The following is a 14,618-nucleotide window of genomic DNA, read 5'->3' as shown; positions in this document are numbered from 1 at the left end:
ACCCCAGGCAGTCAGACCCACCCCTCACTGCCTCCCTACCCTTCCCTCTGTTTCTACTAGTAAGTTCCAGACTCACTTGCAGGTCCCATCACTCTGTGCCTGTTCTGCTTTCAGGAGTATGTACAGCAGGTCCTCCAATAATATTGTTTCATTCAATGCCGGAAGCTAATTCCAGCATGTCAGCAGGGCTGAATCATCTGGAGTGGCTAAGGGCATTTCCCCACACCTGAAAAGGATGCATAAATGATTGCTTGCTGCCAGACAGCTGAGGGCATTTCAATCTACATGTTATTGCCTCCTGCTGGCCAAATGCCTGAACAGCGGAAAGCAGTTTCCCCAATCCGACAATGGATTCTGTATACTAAACCTTGGCCTTTGATGTGTGTATCTACCTTGCCTTAGGACAATTTGTGTTAATAAAGAGCAAGGGGTCCTGAGACAAGGAGAACTTGGTTCCTTTAGCTAAGTCTTCTCTGGCTCCCCAAAATGCCTTCCAAAATTATGTTTCATCTTTAGACTCTTTATTAATTTACACACAGCGCCTTCTCCAGATTCCTGAACCCCTTCTAGATGCTGAGAAACACACACCAACAATTCAACATTGTTTTGTCATAATGTTGATGAGATGCTATAGGAACTTAACTCTTGTTTATATCAATCAGCCTATGGTGAAATTGGTTTCATTATATATCATTTTGCTTAAAGTCACAGAACCTATTGTTGACATTAAGTGAAGACTTACTGTACCTATTATTCCCTCTGCCTAAAATTCTTACTGCCTCCATCACGCTCCAACTGGCTAATTCTTCCTTTAGGGCGTGGCCTTCATTTCCTCCAAAATTTCTCATTTCCCAGATGATTTATTAATTTATTTTGTTTTAAAATATATTTTTATTGATTTTTAGAGAGAGAGGAAGGAACAGGGGTAGAGCGATAGAAACATCAATGAGAAAGGAACATCATTGATTGGCTGCCTCCTGCATGCACTGAAGGACATGTGACCTGACCAGGAATAGAACCAGCGACCTCTTGATTCCTGGGTTGAAGCTCAACCACTGCACTACACTGGCTGGGCCTCCCAGATGATTTAGAATCCCTCTGTATTCTACCAACCCCTTGACATAGTTTTAATCACAACAAAGTGATAGCCTTTCTTCTTATTTACTACCATTTAAGGATATAAGTGCCTTTGAGGTTGGAATTGGGTTTTATCTATTCTTAATTTTCAGGGTCAACATGAGGCCTGAAAAGATGGATAGGTGGATGGAGGCATGGATGAACTGAGGGATGGATGGATGGATAAAAAGATGTACAAATAAGTGAATGTATGGATTATTGAAGAGGTGAATAAATTAGTGAATGATTGGAGTAAGACAAAGAACAAATAATGAGCAAATAAATAAATAGTCATAAGTGAATGAGTGGATGAGTGAATAAATGAGAAAATAAGTAACTGGGAGAATGAATGAATAAGTAACTAAGTAAACTCCTTGCATGAACAAAATTAAGCACAAATAGATAAGTGAAGGGGAGAATGCCATGGGAAATCTGGGCCATCCAAGCAATCATAGCTATGTTTATCTGGTGCATAGTAGTGTGAGAATAAACAAGTCATCTTTTCTGTCAAAGAACATTTTTAGTCAAAAAACATGTTCTGTCAAAGAACATTTTAGACTGTGTGACTTGGCAGCCACCATGTTGGCTGCATGGCTTGCAGCTCCCCTGGGGGCCACCATCTTGAAACAGCAAAGGCCAGCCCCTCCCTTTGAATTAGCCAATCCCAAAAGACTGTGCATCTGAGCTCCAATCAAGAGCAAAGGACAGGTCACGTGTGTAAGGGATTATAAACCCGAGCAGCCCGCCTGCTTGGTGTGCACGCACTTCCAGACCATGTGTGCGCACCCTGCTACGTAGAAGTAAAGATGTTTGCCTTGCTGCCTGGCTCCCGAGTATGTTTTGTGTTCTACCAGGACCCCTGACTTGGGGGGCTGGCCTTCTTTCTAACAGTAGGTACTCAATAAACATCTGTTGAATAAATGAGTAACCAAATGAATGTTGGTAGACCAGTTGACTCAGTGACAAACATCAGAGCTGACATTAAGAGACTTGGATTCAAATCCCAGCCTTTTGACTTTCAATGATGTCACTTTGAGTTTAACTCCGCCCCCCCCTCTGTTTCCTCATCTATAAAATGGGATGACCCTCTTTATTTGTCAAATCTCTTGTAAAGATGCAATAAGAGCTACGTGGCTATAATAGGGGCTCAAAAAATGTTAGCTCACTCTAGTTCTCCCACTCTCTTTGTACTATTTGAAATACCTTCTGGATATGTATTTTTTAATATTACAAAGCTCCTACTATGTCTCCCCTCTCCTAGAAGTAGAGTTGGCCATTTATACATCTAAGCAGCTGAATCCCACCCAGGGATTCTGCTCTGTACTCATAAAATGCTCTTCCACTAAGGGATTTCAATCTTAGTTGAGAGCCCTCGGCATGTATAGTTTATTATTGTTGCTTTTATCATTACCATTATTATTTAAAATTTCTCCCCGAGCTTCTGGCAACTCCCGGTGACAAAATAAGTTGGGCCTGCTTTCATCTGTATTTTAAATTTTGAATGGGTGGAGAAAGAAACATACTTTGTTTTCTAGTGAGGCTTAAATTTCTGAAAGCCAACTGCCCAAGCTCCCTCTCCACCGGTGTAGATGAGAGCTAGGGCGAGCTTATTTCCTTTGCTTTGTGGTGGGGAAATTGCTTAATCATTTGCAGCCAAAGAGAAAAGACAGCACTGAAGATTGGCCTGCTTTCAGAGGAAGTACCAAGAAGACTTCTCATTGTAGTGCTAGCAACTGCCCATTTGAATTAAATAGGTGCCTGAGCTCCTGCCTTAAATCCTTATTTTCTTTTTGTCTCCTAGAGTTTGAACCACAAGACCACCTGGATGGTGGAAAAAAACCTCCCTCAACATGTATTGCTCGGTCTCGCCACGAGGGGGAGCTCCCAGATCAGACACAGGTAACTACCAGCCACCTGCCCCTTTGCTGCCACCTCCTGTGGACGCAGACCTACCCAGCAGAGTTGGACCAGGGGGCTCCTGCCCTCTGAAGATCTCCATGAAGACCAGGTGCAGCCCTGAAGGCTGGAGCAAGGTCACTACAGAGGAGCAGGATGCTTTTGGGGACTTCTCTGGATCACCACGGAAGAGACTGGGGCTGTGGGGAGGCAATGGGAACTAACTTGAGGGCCTACTATGTGACAGGGCTTTCCATAACTCAAGCCCTTCATCCCACAAAGTCCTTGCTTGTGCCTTGGCCATACAGTGATGCCAGTCTTGCGGAGCGTGTGTGTGTGTGGGGGGGGGGCAATAGCACAGGGGGGTTGGCAGGCCTTTGGTGATGGTTACCCAGTGTGGGAGGAAGCTGCGGTGCAAGCAGGAAACTTGTCCCTCAGATGAGTTTGACTGGTGGCCATGTTGCTAAGCAAGAAAGTGGTCTCAGCTGTGGACTAGCCTCAGCCTGATCCCAGGTGAGCCTTGGAGTGTGAATGGCACCCGCATGGTATTTTGCACCCTCGGGCCTGGGGTGAGGGAGGGTAGACTCACGGGGAAGAGACAGTGGCGATGAGCACCTAGACTCAGAGCAGCAGGGGTCTGGGTGAGGCTCCACAGTCCGAGCTGCAGAAGTCAGTGACGAATGTTCCAGATTATTATCATGCCCTGGACGTGTCCCTTCCTAGGCACAGAGAGCAGGGGTGGCTCAGGGAGACGCCCCCTCTTCCTGAACTTCTCTGCCGGCCTCAGTGCCAGCCCTGACTCGTTCACGAGTGTCTCCCAGGGCCTCTTCCTCTCTCCAGGGGAAGTCTCCAGTGTGCGGCCCTGGGAGGTTGAGATGATGGGAGGGGGCAGTGGGGATCTTCCCAGCGGCTCCTGCGGCTACGTGGGCTCGCTGAGCACACACGCCTGTGCCCAGCCTGCAGGCAGTTCATTCTCAATAAGCCTTTTCTCTTGTCCCAACCCATCCAGGCAGGTGTCCTGTCCTGCCAACCCCCCTCCCCCACTCCGCAAGGCTGGCATCACTGTATGGCCAAGGCACAAGCAAGGACTTTGGGGTCACCCCCAAAATCCCAACCTAACTCTTTTTTTTTGTAATGAGGATGCTGCCATGTTTTATATATTTTTGTTGATTTCAGAGAGGAAGGGAGAGGGAGAGAGAAATAGAAACATCAATGATGGCAATCACTGATTAACTGCCTCCTGCATGCCCCCTACTGGGGATCGAGTCCACAACCTGGGCATGTGCCCTTGACAGGAATCGAACCCGGGACCCCTCAGTCAGCAAACCGGCTAGGGCCCAACTTAACTCTTGAGTGAGCTTGGGAATGTCAGTGTCAGGGAAATATTTTGTATACAGAAAAAATTCCTCGTAAGTGCTTTTTATTTAATTAGTATTCAGTGTATTATAGTTGCTTTTTAAAATAGCCTAGTCATTCCTAAGCCTGCAAGTTCAGTTCACAAACCATTCTTCTATTTCTATACAGTCACTTCTAAGGGGCTTTTGATTAATGGCCAATCCACTCACACAGTCCAACGATCCATCCCATTTACAAACTTGGTTAATTAAATTATCTTCAACATTTTACGCAGGACTTACTAATTTAACACATTCCATTTCCATTCTTAAACACGTCCATTGCCTGACCCGACAAGCAAAACTTTCCAAAGTACTTAAACCGCTTTGGAAAATCTAATTTGAAAACTTGCACATACAGCGAGTCTCAAGATCTCTTATACATTCTGGTATCATTTAGGAATTTTGTATAAGAAGGTCCGTATGCTTCTTGACAGAAGGCTCACAAGCCTAAAATCAATTACACATTTTAAATTGGAGTCACAAGGCTAATTTGTTCATACTCTAATATGCCAAAAAAAGTCTCTTCAATGTGATAAATACTTTAAATACCAAATACACAATTACATGGGTTTGACTTCTAAACCTTTTCAGAATTACTGTCATATGCCTAATAAGGGGACATTTCTATGTCCTTACTGGATTGAAGTGACTTCCTTCAGTACATTGTACCATCTCAGGGGCAAAGGTTTCATATTTTGACAGAAACCACTGGGTCCCATGCTCCCCTTCCTTCTTAGAATGAGGACCTCAGATTCCAAGTCAGCATTTTGCCATCTGGAATAAAGACAGTAGTATTTCCCAGCCTCCCTTGCAGCTAAGTATGGTGATGTAACTAAGATCTGTCCCGTGAGATATAAGCGGAAATGTTTTGTGGCAACATCCAGAAGCCTGTCTGGAAACACAGTTAGTGTGTGTGTCTTCTCCCCAGCCCCCGCTTTTTTTGCCACCTGGACCGTGGGTGTGATGGTCGGCATTAGCTACTCTCTTGAACCCACGAGGAAGGGCCCCAGGAGGGTCCTGAGATTCTGGTGATTTCATGAAGCAAAGCATCTATTTCAGCCTGTGATTGGTTGTTGGAAAGATCTCCTCTATCCCAGTGCCTCTTGGCAAAGTGACTCTGCCCTCCTCCCGTCAAGAGATGAAGTCTGTTTCCCTCCCCTGAATCTGGACGGGTCCTGCGACTTGCTTTGGTCAGTCATATGCGACAGACTCCGGCATTGGTGATTTCTGAGGCGAGGCCATCAGGCGCCGCCCAGCTCCCATATTTTTGTCTTCTTGGAGCCTGAGCTGAGACCCCATGTGAGGAGGCCATTGTAGCTTAGCACGGGATGAGGTCCCAGCCAGGAGCACCAGTTGCCAGGCTCGAGAATGATGCCACATGGGCCCTCCCAAGCCAGGCAACCCTCCGGCTGACTGCGGCTGCTTGAGGGAAATCCACAGTGGAGGCCCCGCTCCCCCATCACACAGAATAAGAAGAAATAAACCGGCACTGTTTTCAGCCGCTACGTTTTAGGGCAGTTTGTTTATGCAGCAAAGACTAACTAAGACCCAGCCCTAGGCTGGCCACCGCTGACTTTTTCATGAGAATGAAACTGATCTGGTTTAAGCCATCATCATTGTGGGTTTTGGGTGCACCTGTGGACCAGGGATTCTCGCTGGGAAGCGAGAGCTCAGTGTCCAGGGTGATTCTCTCTTGTGCTGATGACCATCTGAGCCCTTTTAAAATTGGTTGCCATGACAACAAGGGACTCCATTTCCTCTAACAAGGTTGGTCTCATAGCAATTAGATTCTGGCTATACCCATTACCTAATTCTTCTGTCTGATCTGAAGCTATAACCCACCCCCCCACACTCACACACACACTCCCAGCCTTGCCCACCCACTGCCCCGGGGTCAAAGCCGACTTCCTTTGCTAATCTCCTTACCGCATAATTGAATTCTGAAGCTGTTTCTTACCCTTGCCATCTGCCCACGCTGCAACTCAGATAGATAATAGGAGGCTTCCTTTGGATTCTACATCTCCCTCGCCATGCTCGGTGCAGCAACACCCCTGAAGGTGAGTTAGACACGGACCGGGCGCTTTCTCCTGCTCCAAGCCTGGTTTCTGACCTGCAAGTGGAGACCTGTCGTCCCACCTCATGGGGCTGCTGGGAGATCCCTGAGATAATGTTGGCAACACCGGTTGGTTGTCAGGTTGGTTGTCAGCCCTAACTCCCGGCCTTAAGGCCCCAGACGACCTCCCAGAGCACTGGCACTGAAGTCTCAGGTGCTCACCGTGGCCTGGGGCCTGCCTCGGCTCCTCCTCCTCCACTCACACCAGCCACACTGGCCCCTGCCACTCCCACACCTGAGAGCTCCCCACTGAGGGCCTTTGCCCCGAAGGCCCCTCCCTCTGTTGGGATGCTCTCACTCAGCTCTCCCAGGGCCCCTGCTCTACCCTTTAGGTCTTCTTTAGAAAGTCACCTTCCCTGAGGGTGTTGCCAAAATAACCAAACTGTCTCATCTTACCCCCGCCCATCAAAAGGAATAAAAATAACTTTAGCTAAGAATGAAATTATAACTTTAATATAAAGTAAAGCTCTTGGGTGAAAACTCACACCCACACAAAGACCTGCACAAGGATGTTTACTGCAGCCTTAGTCATAATGGTCAAAACTTTGTCCTCTGGGAGGTGAATGGATACATAAATTGAGGTGCAGCCAGATAATGGAATATTATTTAGTGCTAAGAAGAAATGAGCTATCAAGCCATGCAAAGGCATGGAGGAAACGTAAATGCATATTACCAAGTGAAAGAAGCCAATCTGAAAAGGCTACACGCGGTATGACTCCAACTATTTAACATTCTGGAAACGACTTAACTATGGAGACAGTAGATCAGTGGGTGTCAAAGGTTAGGGGAGGGAAGCGGGGAGGGTGAATAGATGGAGTAAAGGGGACTGAAGCTATTATTCTATACTAGAGGCCTGGTGCATGAAATTCATACATGGGGGGGGGTGTCCCTCAGCCCTGCCTGCACCCTCTCCAATCTGGGACCCCTTGGGGGTGTCCGACTGCCAGTTTAGGCCCGATCCCTGTGAGGGATCAGACATCCCTCTCACAATCCAGGACTGCTGGCTCCTAACCGCTCACCTGCCTGCCTGCCTGCCTGCCTGATTTCCCCTAACCGCTTCTGCCTGCCAGCCTGATAGCCCCCTAACTGCTCCCCTGCCAGCCCAATCATCCCCAACTGCCCTCCCTTGCCAGCTTGGTTGCCCCCAACTGCTCTCCCCTGCTGGCCTGGTCACCCCCAACTGCCCTCCCCTGCAAGCCTGTTTGCTCCCAACTGCCCTCCCCTGTTGGCCTGATTGCCCACAACTGCCTTCCCCTGCCGGCCATCTTGTGGTGGCCATCTTGTGATGATGTGAGGGTGGCCATCTTGTGATGATGTCATGTGAGGGCGTGACCCCACCTAGGCTTTTATTATATAGGACTAGAGGCCTGGTGCATGAAAATTCATGCACTGGAGGGGGGGGTCCCTCAGCCCGGCCTGCCCCTCTCACAGTCTGGAAGCCTTCAGGGCGGGAGGTGACCCAGTGATCAGGGGAAGGCGATGCCCCATCACACCTCTGCTGCTGCCACTGCCAGCAGCAAAAGTCTCAGCCGGCCCTGGTTACCTGAGCCTCAGGTGGCCCTGGGTGGCTGGGCAGCCACCATCTGAGGCTTGCCTGCACTTTGGGCCGGCCCTGGGTGGTGGGGGGCTGAGGGGACTGGGGAACTCCAGAGGCAAGCTGCTGCCCCAGTGGGGCTGAGGGGACTGGGTGCTGCCATCTTGTGGCTGTGGGCACCGCCATCTTTGAGGGTGTGTCAGTCAATTAGCATATTCCCTCCTTATTGGCTGTGGGCACTGCCATCTTTGAGGGTGTGTCAGTCAATTAGCATATTCCCTCCTTATTGGCTGTGGGCACCACCATTTTTTAGGGTGGGGCAGTCAATTAGCATGTTTCCTCTTTATTGGCTGTGGGCGCCGCCATCTTTGTGACAGCATCAGGGTCAATTAGCATATTCCCTCTTTATTAGATAGGATGATACTGTAATGATGAATACATGTCCTTATACATTTGTAAAAACCCATAGAATATACAGCACGAAGGGTGAACCCAAATAATAACACATCAATGCTGGCTGCACTATAACCAATGCAGAATGTTAAGTAACAGGGGGAACTGGATGTACTGGGGAAGGTGATGGGGTACATGGAACTCTGTAAACCTGAAATTAAAAAGTGGCCTATTAATCTTTTTAAATTAAAGCTCTCACAGCATTTAATTTATATAAAGTTAAAATGGGGTTTTATTTGTCACTGTTTCATCCTTTAGACCGTGAACTCCAAGAGAACAGGAAGCTAGTCTGTGAGCCCCCAAAACGAACGAGTGAATGAATGAATGAATAGTGAATGAGTGAGTGACTCCGTGTGAGTCAGTTGGCAGCTCTGGGCTCGGCACAGAACAGCATTCATTATATGAAAAACCCTTGGAGTGAATTCTGAACTTATTTCCATGTGCAAAGCCACGATCTGAAGCTACCTTAGCCCCCAGTGATGACGCTGAGCTCAGCCTGGCCCCAGGAGACCTAGAGGGAGAAAGGCTCTTTGAAACCTGATTCCATTAAAGAGAAAAGCTCCCTTGGATGCTGGAGTCTTAGCATCCCTGTTATGCTCCAACACTTTCTTTCTCCTGCGTCTAGCAGGATGCAGCCCAGAGCTGGTCCCTCGCCGTATTGTTCCTTGGATTCACTGTTATGCAGCTTTCATTAATAGGATCTACTACTGCCTTTCCACTCATGGTAGTAACATGAAGTTTCCTTCTGTAATCGCCTCATTCTCAGAAGGTTCTAAGAAGTTTTTTTTTAAAATAGGTTGAATTTAAAATAATGTTCGGACAGGATAGTGTCGGGAGTGTGCGGCTGCGGCAGATGGCACGTGGACTCGGACAGGATAGTGTCGGGAGTGTGCGGCTGCGGCAGATGGCACGTGGACGTCTGAAGTTTGACGAACACCACAAGGGGAATGCTGCGGGCCCTTTCAGCAAGGACTGGTGTGCCTCTATGGTTTATTCAGGCCGCGTGACTGAAATATATTCATCACAGGGTTACTTGCAACGGCAGTAACAGTAATATTCGCAACAATGTAAGCCACTCACATGTTTACCCCGTAGGAAGGGTGACTCGATAACTTTTCATCCAGGACTCTTAAGAGTGAGAGAGGGGCTAGCAACCATGACATCAGAGCTAAGGCACAAACTTGGCAATATTCCAGGCAAACAGGGACGTTCTGTCTCTACCCGTCAGGAAATGCTTGAGTAAGTGTTGGTATATTCAATTTGTGAGCTATGATGATTATGTAGATTTATAAATGACATCTATAAAGAATGTGTAAAAAGTGCTTAAGACATAGGATGTTATGTGATGAAAGCATACAATCCAGTGTTCAGAGACAAGCAGGGAACTGCCCTGGGAGGAACTATGCTGAAATATTCATCACAGCTATCTCTAAGAAAAGGAATCAAATAGTAGTTTGCTTTGTTGATGGTTTATATATAAACTAGAGGCACCTGGGGGAGGGAAGGGGGGTCCTTCAGCCCGGCCTGTGCCCTTTTGTAGTCTGGGAGCCCTTGGAGGATGTCTGACTGATGGCTAGCTTAAGCCCAAGCGGGCCTAAGCTGTCAGTCAGACATCCTTAGTGCTGCTGTGGAGGCAGGCCACTGTGCTCGCCAGCTGTCAGCCCAGCTTGTGTTGAGCATCTGTCCCCTGGTGGTCAGTGTGCATCATAGTGACCAGTCATTCCACCGTTCAGTCGATTTGCATATTACCCTTTTATTATATAGGGATATTTATGCCTCGCCCTGTTCTAGAAAACTCTGGTTCAGCACACCTGATCATGTCACTTTTCTGCTTGAAATCCTCTACTTTCTTCCCTTGTTCTTGAAATAAAGCTCCCTCCCCCAATCACAACACGACCTACAGGTCTTGTGAGATCAAGCTTCCTCTCCATGTCCCTGCTCAGCCACCCTGGCTTTCCTCTAGACTCTTATGCACACAGTATTCCTTCCACCTCTGACCTCTGCCCATGTTGGTCCTTGGACCCGCCTCCCCTCCCCCCTCACCACCCCACACTCATGCCCAGCTAACTCCTGCTCCTCCAGCTCTCAGCTTCAAGTCACATCTGGAAGCCTCCCTAGCACCCCCATCAGGCCAGGCCCCTGTTCTCCCTTAGCTATACACCCCACAACTCCCTTAGCTATACACCCCCCCCCCCAGAGAAAATCTTCCTTCATTTTTCATAGCAATTTGTTCTATGAGGTCTTCCCTGCTGAACAGTAAATCCTTGAGGGCAAAGGTTATGCATGTTTGGATCCCCACTGTGCCTTGGCCAGAGTAAGGGCTCAGTAAACCTATGGTGTCTAAACCCTGACTGTTGGTTCATTTCACATGAACCTTCTTGATGCTTTTCCGAGATTTCAAATGTTCCTTAATGGGCAAGAGACACTGTTGCAATCCGTAAAATCAATAAGGTAATTGAATAGCAATATTCCCCAGTGCATTTAAATACAATTTGATTTGCAAAAATTTCATGTATACACTTTCCAATGGTGCATCTTTTATGGAATGTAAGTCCCCAATTCAGGGAATTTTCTCCCCAAAAGCTCAAAGCTCACACCACCAAGGCTGCATTTTTTAAGGCTTAGGTGTGGCGGGGACAGGAGAGGGTGCTGCCCGTTGGCTTCCGCAGACTGATTCAGGGGCAGCCCAGCAGCACCATGGGCGGCGTCCTGAGCACCAGCCTCGGCCTGACCTTGGCCTGGAGCCCACTGCCGCCTGTTGAGGGGAGCACATTGTGCCTAGGGCATCAGCCTGATGCCTGCATCTTTGGTGGGTGCCGTTTGCCCTTGTGCTCCCTGCAGCTGGCCCTCCACACCGCAGCCAGCCTGGCCCACTCAAATCCACGTCAGATCATACCTCTCCTACCCTTACCGCCCTCCCGTGCTCCCTTCCCACCCAGAGCAAAAGTCAAGGTCCTTTCCATGGTCCATACGTTAGGCAACAATATGGCTTAGTGTCCAAACCAGGGCACTTTGAGAGTGAAGGAGGCCCTACTCACCCCACGGGTAACAGCGGAGACCAGGACAGGGCTGGGTCCCGGGAGGGCCTGTGCGATCGGGTCCCCCCAGCTGCTTCTGTGACCTGTTCCCTACCCTCTGCCCCCGCTCAGCCCCTCAGCATCCTGACTCTTCCTTATACAACCCGAGCCCTCCTCCGGGCCCTGCACTTGCTGTTCTCCTGCCTGGAATGCTGCCACCTCCACGTAGACACCCACCGTGCCCTCACCTCCTACACATCTCTGCTCACGTCCCCGCTTCGGAGAGGTTTCCGTGACCTCTGTGACTGGCACCTCCCACCTGCCGTCACTCATGCCCCACCCCCTTTTATTTTCCTTCACAGCACTCGGCCACCTGAAACACGGACCCATTTGTTCAGTTATAGACTATTATCTCTGCCCCCCTCCCCGAAGTGAGCCCTGTGAAGTAGGGGCTCTACTTAACCACCCACTGCTGAATCCCCTGCCCCCCTCCCACCCCCCAATGCAGGGTACACAACAGGTGGTGGGGGCGCCCAGCTCTCTACATGGACCTGAACCCCAGTGAGACACTTTCAACAACCAGCCCTTCTGCTCTGAGGACTTCCTCTCACTGAGAAGTTCTAACCGCCATGGAGGCCCAGGGCTTCCAGGACCCAGGTGCCCCCTGACAGGCCTGTGCCCACGAGCCTGAGGCTTCTGCTGGGCCTCGCTGTGCACTCATGCTGCAGAGACCTCCCAGGGTGGGGCCCTCTCATCCTGAACCAGCCAACTCCATTCCCAGGGGCCTGCGGAGAAGCCTGGACCCACAGAGCCTTCTCCAGCCCCCCTCCTCCTCGCCAGCCAGGGCGTCTAGCTCTCCTGCAGTCTCTCCGGCGGCCCCATTCCTGCTCCGTGTCGCCGCAGTGACCTGCTTCCCAGGACCCCATCCAGACTCCTCAGCGTGTCGAGCTTGTCTCATGCAGTGCTTCCCACCTCCACTTCGTCGGGCCCACAAGTCCACGTGCCAGGTCTGCACCCTCCCAGCTCCCTGCCCACATGGCACCTTCCCCAGGAGCCTGTCTGCATGGCACGTGCCCTCCCCTGCCTCCCTGTCCCAGCCCTGTGGTCGGTGACACAGCGTGATTTTCTAGTGCTGCCCCCTCGCCCCGTCCGCCCTGCCTGCCTGCCTCTGCCCCGGACTCGTGCACGGCAGGTGCCAAGTGCAGATCGGCCAGGGAGCACTGCAGGGAGCAGCCCTCCTGCCCATGACCTCCTTCAGCTGGTGCTGAGGGCCTGGGCACCCGGGAGGGAAGAGGGGAGGAGCAGGCACCTAAGTGGTTGAGCTGCAGCAGCCTGGGCTGCAGGTGCCAAGGTGACTGCCCTCCAGCCAACCCCTGAGGGTCCCTAAAACCACACCTGCCCGTCTGCACACGGTGCTTGCTCTTCCTGCGGGTGTTCGTCCTCCCTCCTTCCACCTACTCAGCTGTCCTCTGAGCCAGGCCACCGTGGGGCTGGAGAAAGGACCAGGGACGCTTGGGCAAACAGTGAACCTGTTCAGAACTCAGTTTCCCCAGCTGTAGAATGGGGCCAGCCATCAGCTCTGCTGCCCCCCTGCCTTGCTATCCCCCCCAGGACTGTTGAAAAGCTGTGAGGGGAAAGGGGCTGGGAGGTGGAGTCACCGCTTACCCACCACCCAGATCACCGCGGCCCTTCCTCGGAGCCCCTCCTGCCCTCACCTGCATTTTGGATTCATCAAACACAGTCTCGTCCCACAGAAAACGAAGTAAGTTATTCTGAAAAGCGCTTGGATGAATGTGGGTGGAGGGCATGAGCCCTGATTAAGCAACAGCTTTGGGCCCTGTGTCACCTCACGTGACCCCCACTACCCGCCAGGGTGGACGTCATCAGCCCATTTCCCGACGAGGAAACTGAGGGTCGCTTGCTTCTTCACGTATTGACTCAGTACCTGATGCTGAGCAGGTGCCATGTGCCAGCTCAGAAAGGACAAAGGCCTTTCGATACTGTCTGCACCATTTTACTGAAAACCATGTCCTGAAGGACTCAACGCCCACCTCCCACAGCAGGGACAGGGCCACACTCAGGTCCCCAGGCCCCTGGACTCTCTGTCCAGTGCTCCTTCTCCAAGTCTGAACGTCACAGGGATCGGACCTGTGATGGGAAAGCGCTCCCACACCAGGGCCGGTCCCTTAGGAGCCAAGCCAGCGTGATGGGGGAGGGGAAGTGCGGGGCGGGGCGTGTATTACGAGTGAGACAGGTGGGCATTTTCAGACGGCCAGCTTCACGTCAAAGGAGATTAAGGATGAGGGGAGCCCTGGGGACAAGAATAACGGGGCTTGGACTGAGTTAGACAGAGACAAGCCCAACAGGGTGGGAGTACAACTTATGGGCACATTTGCATATTAGAAGAGTAATTACAAACCTTTGTGATGAATCTCCACAGCTACAATGAGAGGAGACATGAATCAAGAATGCTGAGATGACATCTATTAGGGCCCCATTGTTCCTGACACTGTTGTGGGGCTTCTCACTGTCTTCGCTTTGGGGCCGTTAATTAACAGACAAGCCCCGTCGCTGGGCTGGTTCGTGTGAAGGGCTTGGAGTTGGGGGTGGGAGAGGGGCGGTGCGGATCCGAGGGGATCATTGTGAGTGTCATGATCATTATGACAAGACTTTCCTCTCTGGCAGTGGTGTACGGCGTTGTCGTGGAAACTGCGTGCTTATAAGTAACATGATGTTTTAAGGTTGCCGGGACGTTGGCCTCCCGTAACCAATGCCTGCTTTATGATCGCTGCACAGTGGCCTTGGAGACATGGACAAAGAATCGGCACTCCGCAAGGCCGGTGATGGTTTTATTCCCATTTTTCCTCTGGCTTGCTCTCCATCTCCACAAACAGCTCATAAAAAAAATAATCTCCCCTCTGGGGTGCTGCCAACGTCCTATATTGTGACTGGGTAGTGGTCACAGGGGCGTAAACATATATAAGAATCCGTTGAGCCACGCACTTACGATTAAGTGTACTTGATAGCACATAAGTTATAGTCAATAAAAAATGTTCAATTTCATCCTTTTCTTATCACCTGGAGATTTTTTG

General features: G+C 50.2%; 1 long non-coding RNA gene across 1 annotated transcript in view; it reads right to left on the bottom strand.

Moving 5' to 3' along the window:
- LOC114231331 (uncharacterized) overlaps positions 1–14,167 on the bottom strand; it is a 31,455-nt gene extending 17,288 nt beyond the window's left edge. Inside the window, exons 1-2 of the long non-coding RNA XR_008557737.1 lie at positions 13,946–14,167; positions 77–226 (exon numbers count right to left, since the gene is read on the bottom strand). This is a non-coding gene — a long non-coding RNA (uncharacterized LOC114231331). The remainder of the gene's footprint in view (positions 1–76; positions 227–13,945) is intronic.
- Positions 14,168–14,618: the final 451 nt, after the last annotated feature.

Source organism: Eptesicus fuscus, chromosome 12 (genome assembly GCF_027574615.1).
Source record: "Eptesicus fuscus isolate TK198812 chromosome 12, DD_ASM_mEF_20220401, whole genome shotgun sequence".
Classification (NCBI taxonomy): domain Eukaryota; kingdom Metazoa; phylum Chordata; class Mammalia; order Chiroptera; family Vespertilionidae; genus Eptesicus; species Eptesicus fuscus.
Note: the sequence above shows the minus strand (reverse complement) of the source record. Positions and strands in the feature narration are given on the sequence as shown.